This window comes from Dipteris shenzhenensis, chromosome 2 (assembly GCF_047967505.1).
Source record: "Dipteris shenzhenensis isolate YYH24624 ecotype China chromosome 2, Dip_SZ_1.0, whole genome shotgun sequence".
Classification (NCBI taxonomy): domain Eukaryota; kingdom Viridiplantae; phylum Streptophyta; class Polypodiopsida; order Gleicheniales; family Dipteridaceae; genus Dipteris; species Dipteris shenzhenensis.
Genome location: NC_141597.1, coordinates 53,169,465 through 53,187,367, shown reverse-complemented (window position 1 = coordinate 53,187,367; position 17,903 = coordinate 53,169,465).

The following is a 17,903-nucleotide window of genomic DNA, read 5'->3' as shown; positions in this document are numbered from 1 at the left end:
CTCTATCCCTTACACCCCTCACACCTCTCTGTGTGTGTGCGTGTCTTTGTCTCACTTCCTCTCCCCGTAATCTCTCCACTCCACACCCTCTTTCTACACACGTACACATTAGAATGGACATATGAAGTGCCATAATGAAAAAAATATAACATAAAAGAGAAAAATACAATTTGAGGGAAAGCAAGTTTGATTTGGAGGGTCCAAGTTTATGTCTCAAGCCATGTACATATGTTGGACCTTTACCTTGAGTCATTTCCATGTTAGATATCAATGCTCCACTCTCTTGTAACTATGCGGGAACCAGCTAACTCTACTTGTAAGTCCCCCATATGAGGAGAAGGCATTTGAGTAGCTCGGTTATCCGGTAGGTCCTGGTTTGGACACTAGATGGGGGCCATGTGTGGCCTGATGGATGGACAGCTTCAGATAGAGTTGGCAGACTGGCCGCACTGAGGGTAGATAGAGCATTTCTTGGGGCAGCCCACTCTCGAGTTGTGGGGCCCGTTTGGAGCCTCAGATGATCCTGGATGACTCTGGGTTCTATTGTATGGTCAGTGGCCTATTTTGGGACCGACCCCCCGTCGACCATTTTGGGCGGACTGGGTCAGTCACCCAATTGAACCTAACCAACTATGACTGGTGGCTATATAAGAGCAAGCCCATGAAGCCCATTTCATCACTGGCTATAGCAACCCTAATTCCTTAGCATCCAGCCCGTCTTCTACTATTTCCAGCATGCCATCAAAGCTTTTTTCACAGGAGCGTACAGTTGGGAGGCAGCACCATCTATTGTATCAGTTCTACAGTAATCAAATTTTTTATTCTCCATGCTATCTTGTTTTCTCTCTTGCATACGAGATCCTGTTATCTGTTGAGCACAGATGTATTATTATTTTCTTACATTCCATTCACTTAATGCTTCTCTTTCTTTGCTCTATCGTCTCTTGAAACCTTGAATAGACCTATTGGAGATTACATTAACCCAAACTCATGAGGAATCCAACATCCAAAATCATCCTTCAAAATGCAACCCACACAAGATTGAATTGATCTCTTTGGTCTAGGGAAGGGGAGTTCTTCACCATCGTAGAAATAATTGGAGCAAGCAAAGAGAGAGAGGTTGGGAGGAGGAAGAGGTTGAGAGGAGGCGGTTGCTTAGAGTAGGCTAAAAGAAGTGAAGAGGTTGAGAGGAAGAGGCTAAGAGGAGGAAGAGGTTGAGAGGAAAAGGTCATGAGTCAATGAGGACAGCTAGGGGGGACTCCTAAGAGGTGTTTGAGGGGGTGGGGCACTTATGGAAAAAAGAAGAAATGTGGAGGTAATAAAAACTTCTGATTTTTGGAGAGGGAGGAGGGTAGGGGGACCCTCTAGAAGTTAAGAGGGGGGGTAAATGCCGAAGGAGGGGGGGTAAAAGCCCAAGGAGGTGGGGGGGGGCAAGTGGGACCCCAATGAGAGACAAATATTGAATCGTCTAGTCTTTTAATGCCCAATCCTTCCCATTGGTTGGTTTTCTAATCACAAATATTAAGGGTCTATTGAATCCAAAATTGTCTTAATTCTTTAAAAAAAGTATCAATTTAGTGAGTAGATTTAGGTAGCCAACATATCAATTGCCTACAATGAAATCAAAAACGGTTGGAAGAAGAAGGGAGCTATAATATGGCAAGAGTAGAAAATGGAGAAGGCGGCTGAGAGGAGCAAGAGGAGGCTGAGAGGAGGTTGAGAAGGGAAAGACATTGAGGAAAAGGTCATGAGTCAATGAGGATAGCTGGGGAGAACTCCTAGGAGGTGTTTATGGGGGTGGAGACACTTATGGAGAAAAGCAACAATGTGGAGGGAATAAAAACTTCTGATTTTTGGAGAGGGAGGAGGGTAGGGGGACCCTCCATAAGTTAAGAGGGGGGGTAAATGCCCAAGGAGGGGGGGGTAAAAGCCCGAGGTGGGGGGGGCAAGTGGGAGCCCAATGAGAGACAAATATGGACAAATATTAAGGGCCTATTGAATCCAAAATTGTCCTAATTATTTAAAAAAGTATCAATTTAGGGAGTAGATTGAGGTAGCTAACATATCAACCACCTATGAAATCCGAAAAGGTTGGAAGAAGGGAGCGATGATACAGTAAGAGTAGAAAATGGAGAAGAGCAAGCTTTCTCTAATATCATGTTGCAAATCACGTGAGTGCACAATGGTGAGGAGAGAGATGGAGGAGTACACAAGTAGAATCAAACGAGAGGTCTTTGATTATGAGCCTTCTTTAAAGAGGAAGGCTATAGGCAATCCATGCCATACAAGAGAGGAGGTGATTACCCACAGAATAGAAACCAAGTCCCAATCATCAAATATCAACATTTTTCGATGAAAAGAGGTAGATTCAAACCCCTCTAGCCATGTTGATGTATAAATCTCAACTAGGTGTTGTTGATATTGTTGTAGGAGTTTTGGTCTTAATTCTCTAACTGTGTGATAATTATTCATAATTTCTTCATTTGGAGAATGCTCACAAAGTTTTAACTTCCAATTACCATCATTGTTATCCTCTATTTTCCTATTTCGATCTAAGAATACTCAAATTCATGTCTTATTGATAATTATAGCTATCAAAAGTTAACTAGCCAAGGTATAGCATAAAATATTATGAATCTAGAAACAATATACCAAAAGTGGGCTTCACATGTGTGGCATATGATATTCTAAACTTGTTGGTGAAAATTCCACTTTAATTCGGCACAAAACGGCCAAGAGGTGGCATGTGGTCTACACGGACTAATGATGTGGCAAGGTCTACCATGTGTAAGAAAATTTTTAATAGGGTCTAATGAGTGGTCCTAGGGGCCGATTTTAGTGCTAGTGAGGTGGTAGATTACAATGGCAAGAGGGTGACTATGTGAAAGACAATGTGTCTTGGGAATTGATAGCTCCAGATGGAGTAGTAGATGTATTGGGGAGGCTCCAATAGACATATCAAAGGAGGATGTGATAGCATGTGGTGGTAGGGAGAAGTTGTAGTAGATAGGAGAGAAACTATGTGGCTACAGAGGTAGAGGGCAGAGCTGAGTTGGTAGCATGCTTGGGGTCTTCAGTGGAGGAGTAGCAATGGGGGGCACATAGAGGAAGCGCACATAGCACGAGACATGCAATGTAGGCAGCAAGGCTAGAATCAGGTCCAATGAATGTTAATATGAGATCAAGGGACCTATCAGAAGGGTCTATTGGTGGGAGAAAGGCTTTGCATGCTCTGAAGCATTCCAACTAAAAACAAGAGGGACATCCACTTGAGCTCTCTCCCATAACTCTCTCTCTCTCTCTCTCTCTCTCTCTCTCTCTCTCTCTCTCTCTCTCTCTCTCTCTCTCTCTCCCCTTCAAACTAGACCAAGAGCTAGTATGAGCCTCAAGTTGGTGGGTTGATTGTAAACTGACCAAAATGTTGGAAACATAACAAGTTGAAGGCTTCATTAATGGAAGATAAACAGAACTAGAGAGCTCAAATAAGGATATTGTAAAAAGGAAATGTGTACAATAGAGATAAGTGCAAGAAAAAGGAGTGGTGGTAGCACCATGTTGGAGAAGACGTGAAAGGTAGTTATCGGATAGAGGCTGGTAGTCTAGTTAAAATCCAAACATGCACTTGTATAGAAATGGGTAAGCAATCATGTTCAAAAATGTAAGAAGGCAACTTGTGTATGGGTATTTCAAATGTAACTTGTTTCCAATGCATGCTTGTTGGTACTGTACTCTACTGATTTGTAAGAGTGACCCTACCTACCTAGGACCTAGATGTTGCCTTGAATAGTACATTTAAGGCTTTCAAGCCCCTTTGGCAACTCCTTGTCATGGCCAAAGCATCCACGATGCATAGGCGAGCATGGGAGGAGGGACCCAACCCATGGCATTTGTTGTATAAAGAGGGAGCAGCTGCTGCACCAGCGTCTGCCCCAACCCCACTGCTGCCACCCTCCCTCTAGCTCCCAAACATCGGGCCTGCAACGGAGCTCCTCGTCGATGGCCCTTTCATGGCCGGGCCTCGTAGCTCGACCTCGACAGCTCTGTGTTTTCAGATCAGTCGAGCTACAATTGTAACACTACATGATGCGATGATGCAGAAGGCAGTATATACTTGCACGGATACCACAACGTGGCCATGATAGCTACGTCACCTTCATTTGTTCATCTATGTTCTCACTGCTTGCTGTCATGCAGGTTTGGTTTCGACTGGAAGAGGCACAGGACCGGCTCCTCAATATGTCACTTGAACATATTAATACTAGAATTCACAATGATGTTGAGTAGGCTGTGCGTGCTACAAATTCCCAATGATGTTGTGCATGGCTGTTGCACTTGCCATTCATGTCCATCTCCCAGGAATATTTATTCTGTTTATAAGAACCTATGTTCAGGAAACAAAAATGCGCTATTTCTGGCATCCTTTAGAAAAGTACAACTCATATAACAATTTTGGACACCATTTTTGGCAATTTTGGGAATAACCTGATCAATTTGGATCAAATTTCAGTTCTGTCTTCACAGGCAGCATTCACATATTGAAAGTAATAATCTGATCAATTTGGATCAGATTTCATTTGTGTCTTCATAGGTAGCATTCACATATTTAAAGTAATAATTGTTAGACTATTATAGCTTATTGAATGCATTTATGGGCTTCATTTCAAGCCATGATAAAGGCACATCATGCAGTAAGATGTTTGAAATTTGGTCATATCATATGATCGAAATTGAATGTAGTCTTTTCCAAAATGTTCAGAACATCAAATGCAATGTGTTTTCTCATTTATGTCGGATTTTGTAAATCTAATTCTTATTGGGAATTTAAAGTTTCATCAACAAAATGGACATGGATATCATAATTGAGGCAATTTTTCATATCTTTTCATCAAGTAGTTCAAGAGCACATCATCAACAAGTATCAAAAACTTATTGTAAGTCCAAATGAATGAAATTTTTGGCAAATAACATGAGTTTCAGTAATTTATGCAAGTCCATGTAATTTGAAGTCATATTGACAATCTAATTGGTAATCTTAGCAAATGCAATCAAGATCACGAGGATCATTGTCACCATAAGGCTATCATTAGTCATGCTTTCTATTGAGCAACTATTGTTAAAATTCAATTTATCATTTTATAAGTAATTAGCCATAAAGGTTTATGCATTAAAAAAGAATTGATGGATCACGGGTCCACCTTCGCTGCCTTCATTGCCTTCTTCTACTCACGCTTGTGAGCGGTGTAGGGCTGGCCCCTTGGTGGTTGACCTCTCTCTCTCTCCTAGCAATTTGGGCTAGTGCCTGCCTCTTAAATGAAGATCTTTTATTGCCAAGTATCCTAACAATCTTTGACTTGGCCCATTTACCTGTGAACTGAACATTGGGGGGATTGGGATACCTAGAGCGAATAGCAGTGAGAGTCTCATCAACCAAATTTTTTGGATGGTCTTTGTAGTGAATATAGCAATCTCTGTAGTTGTTAGCAATTACAAAGTGCATGAAGGCCATGATGTCCTTCCCCCGTGCATCCATCGAGATGCCTCCTATTTGAGTGATGTCATAGAAGATCATACCATTACCCTCTGGCACGTCTGCATCATCTGAATCATCCCCGCCCCCCACCATTACCCCCCCCCAAATCATTGTGCCATGCATCCCCCACTGCTCTCCTTGCTACTACTCGTACTGCCCCCTATCGTGTCGAGCTAGTACGCTGGCCACTCGTAGTTGGAGAAGCGAATCTCGACTACACGAGAGTACGCTGGCCACTCGTAGCTGTGGAGAAGTGACTCTCGACTACACGGGAGTATGCTGGTGGCTCTTTGAGGTAGAAGGGCCTCCTAACTATAGGGGGGAGAAGGGACTATCTCGACTCCACTAGGGTAAGCTCAACTAGTGTGGGGTTGGGGGGGTTTGGAGCCTGTACTGGTGACTCTTGGGGAGTGTTTGGAGTGCTCGTCATGTATGTGTATAACTCCCCAAGAGTGGGAGCGTGCCCCAAAATGTTATATAACTCCCAAAGATTAGGTGAGGTTGAAGAGCTTCCTAGCCACATGCTGAACTGAAGAAAAGAAAAGAAGAAGATTACCATCGAGGAGATAAGAGAGCAAAAAAGAGAAAGTGAAAAGAGAAAAAGTGGGGATAAAAGAGAGAAAAAGAGAGAAGGGAAGAGAGGAAAATAGAGGAAATGCTAGGGTTGCCCACTCACTCCCTTCATCTTCTTGTTTATGCTAGAGGCTTTGGGCCTACTACTTGAGATCACAGGTGGCAGGCCTCATAGGGTTGAGGCTCCCAATCAGATAGGAGGAGGAACTCCTTGACTCCAAGTTTGCAGATGACATGGCCTTGTATGTTGAGGGCACCAAAATGAGTTTGGAGAGAGTCAGGGGAGCCTTGGCTATCTACTACAAGGCCTCAAGTGTGTGGATCAATTGGAAAAAGTCTATAGGTTTCTTCATGGGCTATAAGGAGACACAAGAGATTCATGAGTGGGGGAGTGACTTTGGCTTCAGATGGATACTGTGGGGCCAGACGGTGAGATACCTCGATTGGCAAGTTGGTATTGACATTACAGTAGAGCAGTAAATCACCCCAGTCCTTGAGAGTGTTCGGTGCAAGTTTCTCTACTGGAGCTCTCCCTAGCAGGTTGTGCCTTAGTTGCAAACCAGGTCTATTAGTGGTGTCTCCAAAAGGCTAGAAAACACTTACACATATCCACTTCTAGCAATGGAAATGCTAGGGTTGGGACTTAATTCTGACCGAAAAGAGGAAAAGATAGTACAAAACATATAAAGAACTGAGGCAATTGTGTATAGAGTAGAAATGTTGCTAATAGTTTGTATTTTAGCAGATCAAAACAACAACCCTAATATAGGAGATGAAGATCAGCTTATAACATCATCCGACTTTAGTCAGTAATAGCCAAAAATAAAATTATCCACTACTCACTAATATAACTTCCCTTTACTAGGGGTGTACTAACCCAACAACCCTGATACAGGAGATGAAGATTAGCTTATAACATCACCGAAATTTAGTCGGTAATAGCCAGAAATAAAATTATCCACTACTCAATAATATAACTTCCCTTTACTAGGGGTGTACTAACCCTCCTTGGGTGAGTTCCACATGGGTAGAGAGGTCACCCTCAACACCTGGCACACTTGGTGGTAAAACTTTTTGTAAAAAAGTGGAAGACTCAATCCCTTATTGGAAATAGTCCATCAGATGGACCTTGATGGTGTGGGTTGAGTTTAGATCTATTACTGCTACCTTAGCATTTTTTGAGATAGGACCACAGGTCGTGAGATGTCTTTGCCAGCTGTGCCTTCATATCTATGAGATCAGAGGAGCTTTAAAAAATACCATCAACCTCCTCTACCATTTCCCTTAGTTTTTGATCAACTCCTTCCAAGGAATTTATCTGTTCCTTGAGTATCAAGTTCTCAATGTTCAAGTCAAAATGGGTTGCACCCATTCGATCCAACTGTAGAAAACTTTTTGCCTTCATTTCTTCCAACCAAGTTGCAACAGTGGGTAAGCATTCTTTTTGGACTCTGACCTGGGTAGTGAGTTTGGAGACTTGTTTCTCCTGCATAGTTCTGTACTGTGCATATTCCATTTTGACTTCCTCTAGCTCCAACTGTGTGGCATCTAGCTTTTTCTGCATATTGGCCTGCTTCAGCATGTATCCGTGTCTAGCTTTTTTATCCTTTGTTGATTCTTGTACTTGCTGTTTCAGCTATAGCTGAAATTTTATCCATTCATCAACATAGTCCTGTAAAACTTTGAGTGCATGTTCTGGCTCCATGCTGGCATGTATTCCTTCTGTAGTCAAACTCTTCTGATTCTGTTTTGGGGATGCCTGCATGTCGATCATGTTGTGAACAAGGGAGAATGCTTCAAAGGAGCTCCTGGAAGGTGTTGTAACTGCAAATTGTGTCATCTTGCAGCTTGATATCGTGGGCAGGTACCCTACTCCTATCGAGACAGCCTACCACCACCACCATCGCAGAGGAGATACATCGAAGCACTTCTATAATGATGGGTTGATTACTGAGGAGCAGTATATCCGGTGGGCTATTGGAGCGCCCCCCGAGGTATTTGAAAGTAATTAAATAATGTCAATATTATAAGTAAAGATTTGATTTTTCATACATTAATATATGTTGTCCCTTGTTTACAGGCCTTGCACAAGAAGACGAGGAAGAAGATGAGGAAGGAGGTGGAGACAGGAGTGCAGAAGGGAGCGTAGAAGGGAGCAAGGACATGGAGAACTTAGATTAGTCGTAGAAGTAGTGCTAGCTACTCTTTTTTATACTTAAAGCCACTGGCTTGGCTTCATGCCTCTTGTATATACACTCCTCTTATTTTTGGTACTTGAAGCCATAGGACGTGGCTTAGCTTCGTGCTGTATGTACATACAAGCACTTTTTGAGCTATGAATTGATATACTCTTTTTATTTTTTTGGCTTTCAATTTTCTTGTGCAACGTTCTATCAATTAATGCCTTGTGAACTAAACGTTTTGGAGTGTGTGGCTTTTGAAGTACAAATTTCAACCGAAGTTTTAACTTGATCGTTTTGGAAGATTTTGGCTATGAAGGCATGGCTAGCAACTCTTCTCCTACAAGAGGCATATCCCATAGATGTTCTGCCAAGGATTGGCTATAGATAGCCATAGTGGCTTCCTCCTTGGAGTAGTGGGCATCTTCTAGCACTTGCAGCATGTCTCTTTGCCTTGTCCTCCTCATGCCTTTTATCATGATTTGCTTTTGTGTACTCTTTATTGTAGTGTTGGACTACCTCCGAGCCCTTTGCATCCATTCGACTAGCAAATTCAAATAATGCTGCAATGAACAGCCCTATCTTTGAATGAGCATTAGACAAGCTCAAGTCTTTTTTGGCAATTTCGATCATTAGTTGTGAGTGCAGTAGATGTGCCCCCATGAAATCTTGGTTCCCTTCTCAGCTGCATTGAGCGTAAGAATCTTTGCTCATAGTATTAGTCTTAACGAAAAGTAGCTACATTTGTTCGAGATACCAAACAAATTGTTGTCGTATCTTGTACATTATTGATGAAAAAGTAGTTCTTTTGTGTCTCTAGGGGGCTGAACTCCTTCTGCATGTCAGATTCGACATCTTTTTTTGTAGACAACCTCCTCATTTATGATAGGAAGCTGAAAAACCTATGCAATAATCTCAAGGGAAAGCATGATATTCCTAGCAAGCATACCTCCAGTGCATTGGAAACTTTTGTATTGTGTGAGAACATGCGGGGAAGCCTTCCATGATGCCCAAGGCAAGCTAGCATACTGCAAAAGCCAATATTTTTCAGCCATTTTTGATGCTTTGACAAGTCCCACGATACCTTGACACTGGCAAAGCTTGCAGTGAGCATCTGCTTTTTCTGTGGTGGAAGTGGTGGTTCGTCATCTGATTCCATCTCCTCTAGATTTGGGATGTCTACAATCTTCTCACAATTGGGATTTGGTGTGGGATTTTCTGAGTAGGGGTGAGAGATCAATTAGGAGCCATGGCTGCATCAAGGAGCACTGCTATAGTTAAGAGTTGGAGGTTTGGCTCAGGCTCTTCAACTAGGCTGGGAAATGTGAGGCGACGGCCACATTTGGGTGCCATATGTAGAGGAGGCTTGTGGGAAAATCCATCAGTGCCACATGCAATGAACTAGCAGTGGTTTTTGGTGTGTATGAGGGACTACTTATCATCTTTCATTTGGCATTGTGGGAGGTATGCTTGATGATGGAGTTTGTGGGGGAGACGTTGGGGAGAATGAATCAGAGTGGGGTCGGATCGAATGAGTAGTGTGGCACATTTCAGGCCTTTCCAGAGTCGGAGGCATTCACCCACTCGTGGGCACTTATTGGCATCAGAGTTGGACATTGTGGTCAGAGTCAGAGTGTACTTGGAGTGCTTAGGTGTTTGCATTGTATCCATTGGATTGGAGTCAGATGGTTGTCGGATGGTCGTTGGGGCTTTCTGAGTCTCTCTAGGACTTAATTCCAAAACAACAGTGTAAAAGTCTAAGATATTTGATGTATAACTCTATAGATAAGTCTTGTTTCAACTTCTTGATGAAGCTATCATTGCTTCCTATCACAACTAGATCATCTACGTACAAAAGTGCAATAGTAATGTCTTCCCCTTGAACTTTGTAGTAGAGTGTGATCTACATTGGACTTCATATATCCCAGATTAGCAAAATACTAATGAACTCTGTTGTACCAACTTTTGGATGCTTACTTTAAGCTATAGAGAATTTTCTTGAGATGGCAAACGTGATTCTCTTTCCCTGGCTCAACAGATCCTGATGGTTGCTGCATGTAGAATTTCTCATCTATGTAACCATTGAGAAAAGCATGCTTGACATCTAGCTAGTACACATTCTATCCGCTACATGTCACTAGTGATATCAAGAACCATATGGAATCCATCTTTGCTACTAGAGCATAAGTTTCATCATAATCCTGACCATATTACTGTGCAAATCATTTTGCAACTAGTTTGGCTTAGTATCTTTCAATGCTTCCATCTGGATTGTACTTTAATTTGTAAACCCATTTGTTTGCTATGGCCTTCTTTCCTAGTGGAAGGTCGCATACCTCCAAGTATTGTTCTTGTACAAAGCTTCCATTTCTTCATTCATAGCAATTTGCCATTCTGGCTTGTCATCTACGTCTTCACAGTACACTGGCTCTTCTATAGCCATGATGGTAGTCAACCTGAATTGCTTTGCCTTTCTGAGCATATGGTAATCTGGCTGGTTGTTTTCTTTCCCTAGTAGACCATCTGAGTTGCTGCACTTTTGAGGTTGTCTCTGGCAGTTCTTGCTCTTCTTGATCAAGCTTTTTTGTAGGTGATTGCATAATTGGTGTGTCTATCTCCACTGAATTTGAGGTTTTGAAATCTAATTCCTCATGAAGAATTACATCTCTAGAGATAATGACCTTTTGGTTGATGGGATCATACAACTTGTATGCTTTTCTTTCTTCACTATAGCCAACCATGATGCATTTATGTGACTTCACATCCAACTTTCTACAGTGACCAATGATCGTCATATATGTGGGCATATACTATGCAAACAAACGTGCGGAGATGCCCAATGTGTGGCTTGTTTCTAGTGAATGCTTCACAAGGTGTCATACCATGAATCAGTTTGGTCAGAAGTCAATTAAGCAAGTAGTGACTCGGAAGTTGCTTCTCACTGAGCATTGCTCTAGCACTGTCTTCCAAAGTACCATTCTTTCTTTTAGCTCTTACATTCTTCTGAGGAGTATTTACAGATGTGAATTGTATTCAAATGCATTACTTCTACAAAAGTTCATAATGCTAAAGACATGTATTCACCTCCGCTGTGTGATTTCATGCCTGAATGACCTCTAATCATAGCTGAATATACCTTATTTCTTATGTCATAGTTTGTTGAAGAATATAGGGGTGAGAGAGAAAGAAGTACATACATAAGATGAGTAGCGGTACACTACATTGTATCGAAGGAAGAGAGAGAGAAAGAGAGAGAGAGAGAGAGAGAAAGAGAGAGAGAGGACTGCACACACAAGGCGACTAACTATACACTACATTGGATTGAAGGAAATGAGAAATATTTATAAGTTCACCCCTAGACCTAAACCTAACTCTATCGTATTTGTAGAGGATAGGTGCAATTTACACTGTTCTCAACACTCTCTTAAATATTACTAGATATAAGTAGAGAAGATATTTTTTGACTTTCAATTGCATTATGGAAACTTCAAACTACAAACAAAAGTAAAAATTGGTGCACAAAATCCATTGTATGTACATAAGAGGGGAATGGGATGGATCTAACCTATTTTACCTCAACAACATCATTTGGCCATTGCTAAATGTGGTACATACATACATACATATGTAGATAGATTATAGCTGAATAAAGTTGCTCTTTCTCTCTCTCAACAAAGAAAGGATAGACTCTATCTCCATTCTTTTTCTCTCATGAACAACTCTAAAGAAACTTTCCCTCTCTCTGTCCGTATAAATTGGAGCTTTAAAATCTCTCCATCTCTCTCTTTCACTTGCAAAGTAATGAATCAAATGAATACCTCTGTTTCTCTCACGGAAGAAAGAACTCTCAATGAACTAAAATGAAGGGTCTTTTCCTCTCACCGAAGGCAATGAAATGAACTCACAATCACTCAATCGAAAATGGAACCTGGTAGAAGACACTAGCGATACTCCCGTAGACTCCAAGATCATCGGTTAACACTTTTGCCACCAACACCCTCGCTGCATCAGCGAGACTACCCCACTAATGTTGTAGTAGTGACCATAGCTGCTCCATCCATTGCTGTATCAGGGAACCTCCCACCACCGAAGTACCACATAAGATCACCGCTATGGTAGACATTGGAGTCACTATCACCCGTTTTGCCATGACTGGTAACGCCATCGGTGTAGACACATCAATCTGTGTTGTCACCACCCCATTAGTGGAAACACCTCCCATAGCACCAGTATGTACCGAAGTTGAAGGTGCAAGGGGAGACACCATCCCCTGGCTAAGGTGAGGCTTCTTCCATTGTTGTTTCATAGCCACTGCACCAAAAGATCTCTTTGCTTCATCCTGTGCAGGTCCCTCAAGTGCAAGAGTGAGCAGCAAGGCTATCAACTGTCGATGTGTTGTTGACTCTAAATGGATAGGAAACAAAATCTCCAGAACCTGCCCAATCTTGGAATTGACTGCCTGCTTCTTATTAACATGAATTGCCACCTATAAAGCCTCTGCATGAATCTGCTCTTTAAGGATGCGCACCCATGGCACCGCCCTCTCATCACAGCAACATCTATCATCCCTTGAGTCCAAGGTAGGATGGTATACGTCTTGGCCTACAAGAATAGCAACTCGAGAATCCGGTGATATAGGTCCCTCATCTGAGCATCCAAACACCCACTCAGCTTGTATTCACCCCTAGTAGGAGCTCCAAAAACATTGCCTCCATCACTGTCAGTGTACACATTTGTTGCACGATCATCGCACCATCCATAGGCAAAAAGAGATGTTGATGAATCAATTGAACAGTTAGCTCCCGATGTTCATCCAAAAACTCCACAATAGTTCCTACCGCCAACTGCTAGCAAAGTGCCGATGCTGACGGATGAACAGCCACCCTCTACCACCAATGAATACTACTGAAACTATGAATCCATAATTGTTGAAGATGAGCATCAATCGACTGAGAATCTATATACACCAATGGAAGAAGAGGGAGAAATTGAGCATGAGCCATCCCCATGATGAGATGAAGGAGAAGAACCAAGATAACAAAGAATGTTGATGATAGCTGGAAGGCAAATGCACTCAAAAAAACTGCAAGTGCGATGACAAGCAAGTAGCAAGCAACTGAGACATGCAAACAATGGAGTAGGACTTGGAATTCAGATGGCCAATAGCCCATCCTAATGATAGTGAGTTGCATGGCATTTAGGCTAGGATCTCACAAAAGATTGCTGTCATCATGCCGCAAACCCTTCTGCCACATGTCCTCATGCGATGGCTTGGTTGCCTCCACCTCAACCTAGGAAATCTACGCCTCATTAGAGATGGGGAATGAGCATTGAAGCATGCTGTCATGATGGTATGGATGAAGCCGAAACCCATTAACTGGATGTGGAAGAACATGCCCTTGCAAATCCACAAGATAAAACGATGTCAATCCGCAATTATGAAAAATCCAAAATGGACCCAACCATCGCAATTTCAATTTCCTTGGCATTTTCCCAAGGCAAGTGTTCAACAAAAGAACCAGTTTCCTGCGCTTAAAAGATTTCTTCTTAGACACCAAGTCCACCCTCCGCTTGCGCCTAGCTTGAACCTCCAAGGTGAGATAATAGCTCCCTCATCCAATTTGTCAAGAACATCCAACCAGAATACCATAGAGTCCTGCGCAAGGAGCCTGTCCTCTACCGTAATCCTCAGACTCAGAACAATATGCTTGATCGGTGTGATTGCTTCCAGCCCAAATGCCAATTTAAAAGGAGTCAACCTTGTGGCCACCTTGAATGAAGTGCGGTACACCCATAGTGCTGCCAGTAACTTTTCATCCCAATCCATGCAGTGCTCATTCACCAGTAGAGACATGATCCTCTTGAACGTATGATTGGTAGACTCAGCCAGTCCATTCACTTTGGATAATAGGGGGAAGACTTCTTATGAATCACCATATAAAAAGCATTCATTCGCTTAATGACTTTGTTGACAAAATGAGTCCCCTATTGCTGACAATCTCAATTGGAAACCCGAACTGAATGAACACATCGCAGTATAGACACTTTGTGACAGATTTTGCGGTGTTGTCCTGCAAGGTCCAAGCTTCAACCCATTTAATGCAATAGTTAGTGGTGGCTACCAAAGTGTAGCAATTCCTGGTGTGGGCAGCTACAGGCTTGAATGAACCCATGAAATCTAGAACCCATTTCTGAAATGGTTCTAGAGGCAAGATGGGATTAAGTGGCATGTGGTCTCGATCAGTGGGCTGTCCCAACTGTTGGCAAAGGTCGCAACTTTTTGCAAACCATCGAGCATCCTTCTGTATGATCGGCCACCATAACCCTACCTATAGAACTTTCTTTGCGATGACTTCACCCACAAAATGGCCACCTAAAACCCCACAATGGGCTTCCATTAACACTGCTTCATGCTCATGAGGTGGAACACACCGCAACAGCGCCTCCGTCAAATATCATCGATACAATTGTCCCGGGATGACTTCAAAGGAATGGCTCCGCAATGCCAAATGTTTCCTCTAATCCCGATTCATGTATTTGGGCATGATGCCAATAGAGAGGAATGAGAGCATCTCATCATACCACAACCATGGTCCTTCTGGGACGATCTGTCGTGATTAGATCTGCCCAAAAAATCATTGCTAGCTTTGCATCAGGGAATTCATCCTCCACTCCCATTGGTAGCTCCCCAGACTCTAGTCAAGAAAGGTAATCTGCAACCACGTGCTACGAGCCAGGGTAATGAATGACATCAAAGTTGTATTCCTGCAAGAGCAACACCCATCGTGCCAATCGGCCCGAAAGACTTTGCTGCTTCACCAAATATAATAATGCGGAATGATCGACATGGAAGATATCATGAGCCCATGCATTCAAGGGAATCGCCATGTGAGCCAAGAACCATAGATGTCTGCCATGCCATCGAATTTGGCCCAAGAACCACAAGCATTCCTTAAGCGTCATTGGTGCTGGGGCTTGCATAGTTATTGCCACTTTATCCAGATCCACTGCAATTCCTTCCACCAAGATCACATGCCCTAGGAGTCGGTCACTACAGACTATGAATGCACATTTCATGGGGTTTAGGCTAAAGGAGACTTCCCTACATCGTTGGAAACATTTCTGCAAGTGCTCCAGGTGCTCATTGAAAGTGTCGAACACACTAAGGTCATCCAAGAAAATCCTCATAAAATCTATCAAATAGGACCCGAAGATCTCCTACATTGCCCTCTGAAAGGTCGAGGGAGCATTCTGTAATCTGAACCACATAATAGTGCAGACATTGACCCCCCAGGATGTGATAAATGTTGTTTTGGGCTAGTCTTCTGGAGCCATTCGGATTTGGTTGTACCCGCTATATCCATCCAAGGAGTACACCTCGTGCCCTGCCACTTGATCGAGCAGCGAATCCATATAAGGTAAGGGAAATGGATCAGGAACTGTGGCCGCATTCAGCTTGTGGTAGTCAACACAAATATGCAATTTCTTATTTTTCTTTGGCACGATGACAATTGGGAAAATCCACTCTGGATTCTCAATCGGTGCGATGAATCCCACCTGCAACAAGCGCCCTAGTTCTTCACGCACTTGCTTGGCCATGTGTGGATTCATATGATACCTCTGTATCTTCATTGGAATGACGTCTGGTTTGAGGTTAACCCAGTGTTGGTAAAACTTCGGATCCAGACCCTTCATATCCGCATAGTCCCAGGCAAACACATCAAAAAATTCCTGCAACAGGGCAATCAATTCACTATGAAGTTTAGCTGTCAACAAAGTGCAGAATTTGACTGGTTTAGATGCGCCATCCGCTCTAAGAAAAACTGTATTGAGAGCATGCTCTTGAACACGCATGACTCTGATCATGCGTTCTTCGAATTCCCTCTCCTGCTGTAGGAGGTCTTGTACATCCAATTCTACTGCGACTTGCTAGGGCTCGGAATCCCCCTTCGGGACAAGGCTGACCACGCGCGCCAATCCATTGTGATGCATGTAGCTATCTGTAATGCCATCCACATTAATGTGAAGATAGGAACCAACTCCAGATTTGCCTTAAGAAAGGCTTCCTCCTCATCATCCTCCAAGTTGTCCGCCATGTTCCACTGTCTCTACCAACACAGGTCAGAATGCATCCGCCAATGGTGCTGCCACTCCCATTGTGACCTGCACTTTCTTCTTCCTCTCCACACTGAAATGACATTCTGCTCCCAATTTTGCTTGACTTTCGCTTGCCACAACCAAGGCCTTCCCAAAAAGACACTATACTTTGGTGTTGTAGCTTCCATGTTGAGCACCACAAAAGACACTATGAATGATATGCCTACCACCTCCAGAAAAACGGCCTGCAAGATTCCGATTGGTCAAACCCGGCATTGATCAACCATTTGGACTAAGAAGGGTACCGACTCCCAAGACATCCAGCCTTTCTTAGCAGGTCTTCAAAGTGATAATATTGACCCCCGAACTGTCATCGACCAGCACCTGAGCAAAAGTCTAACCCTATGCCTTTGCGGAAATCATCGGAATTCTCATGTCAATCAAGGGAACTGCCGGAACTGGGCATGAATCAACTTGACATAGCTCCACCTCTTCTAGTTCCGACTCCGTGTGCAGGGAATGCAGCAATTGTCGGTGGAATCCCGAAACCAGATTAAGCAATCGACCCAATGAAATTTGGATAGGAGGCTCCAAAATGCACTCCAACCCCTGCTCCCTTTGCGGAGAATTCGCCTGCCTCTTGGCTTGGTTAGCGACCAACAATGGAGTTGCTTCGACCGCCGTCGGACCATTTCCTATTAAGTGTAATTTGAATTTGGCTTGAGTCGTCGCCTCTGATTGAACAACTGGTTCCGCAAACCACACCTTTTGCCCTTCACTGTGCATCACTGCAGACTCTGGTAGAGACATCAATGGTGGCTCCTTTGTCACCAACTCATAGACTTGGCGATGCACACATTGATGAGCTGACCAATCCAGTATCTTGTCAACATTCTTGGGAGTCGGTCCTCATAGCTTAGTACCAGCATGGGTGATTATGCTAATCTCTGGGCACACCAGCCGATCATCATCAACAATGTGTACGATCAAAGTGTTGGGCATTTTCCGACCATCTTTTGCCGCTCCGCATGTTGTCGATCCCATTCTTGAGCCTCCAAGCATTCGTTCCGCCAATGGCCTTCACCCAAACAAAACAAACAGGTCTTCGAATAATTTTGACACGACCCCTGCCTCCACGTTCGCGTTCGTGGCCATCACCACCTCTGCCTCATTGGAACGTCTGTTGCTGTGGCTGGAATGCTTGCTGTTGCGGCTCTTCTTACACAAAAGATGCAAACAAATCTTGTTGCTGACCAACCACTCTCTGGTCGTGCCCATCATAATAGCATGCCACCATGTTGTGTGTATTAGTCAAGCAAATCACGCACCAATTCGCATTGAGAGCACACTCGACTGCAGAGTGACCAGGATTATGACAGTGAGTACACCATATCCCGTTCAAGCCTTTAGGTACGAATCCTTCTCCGGAAGCCACTGGTGTGCCCTTACCTCCTTTAGCGGTCCTCCAGGTCTTCGTCTCTGCCTCTAAGTTGGAATCCTCCAAACTAGTACCTTCAGACCTC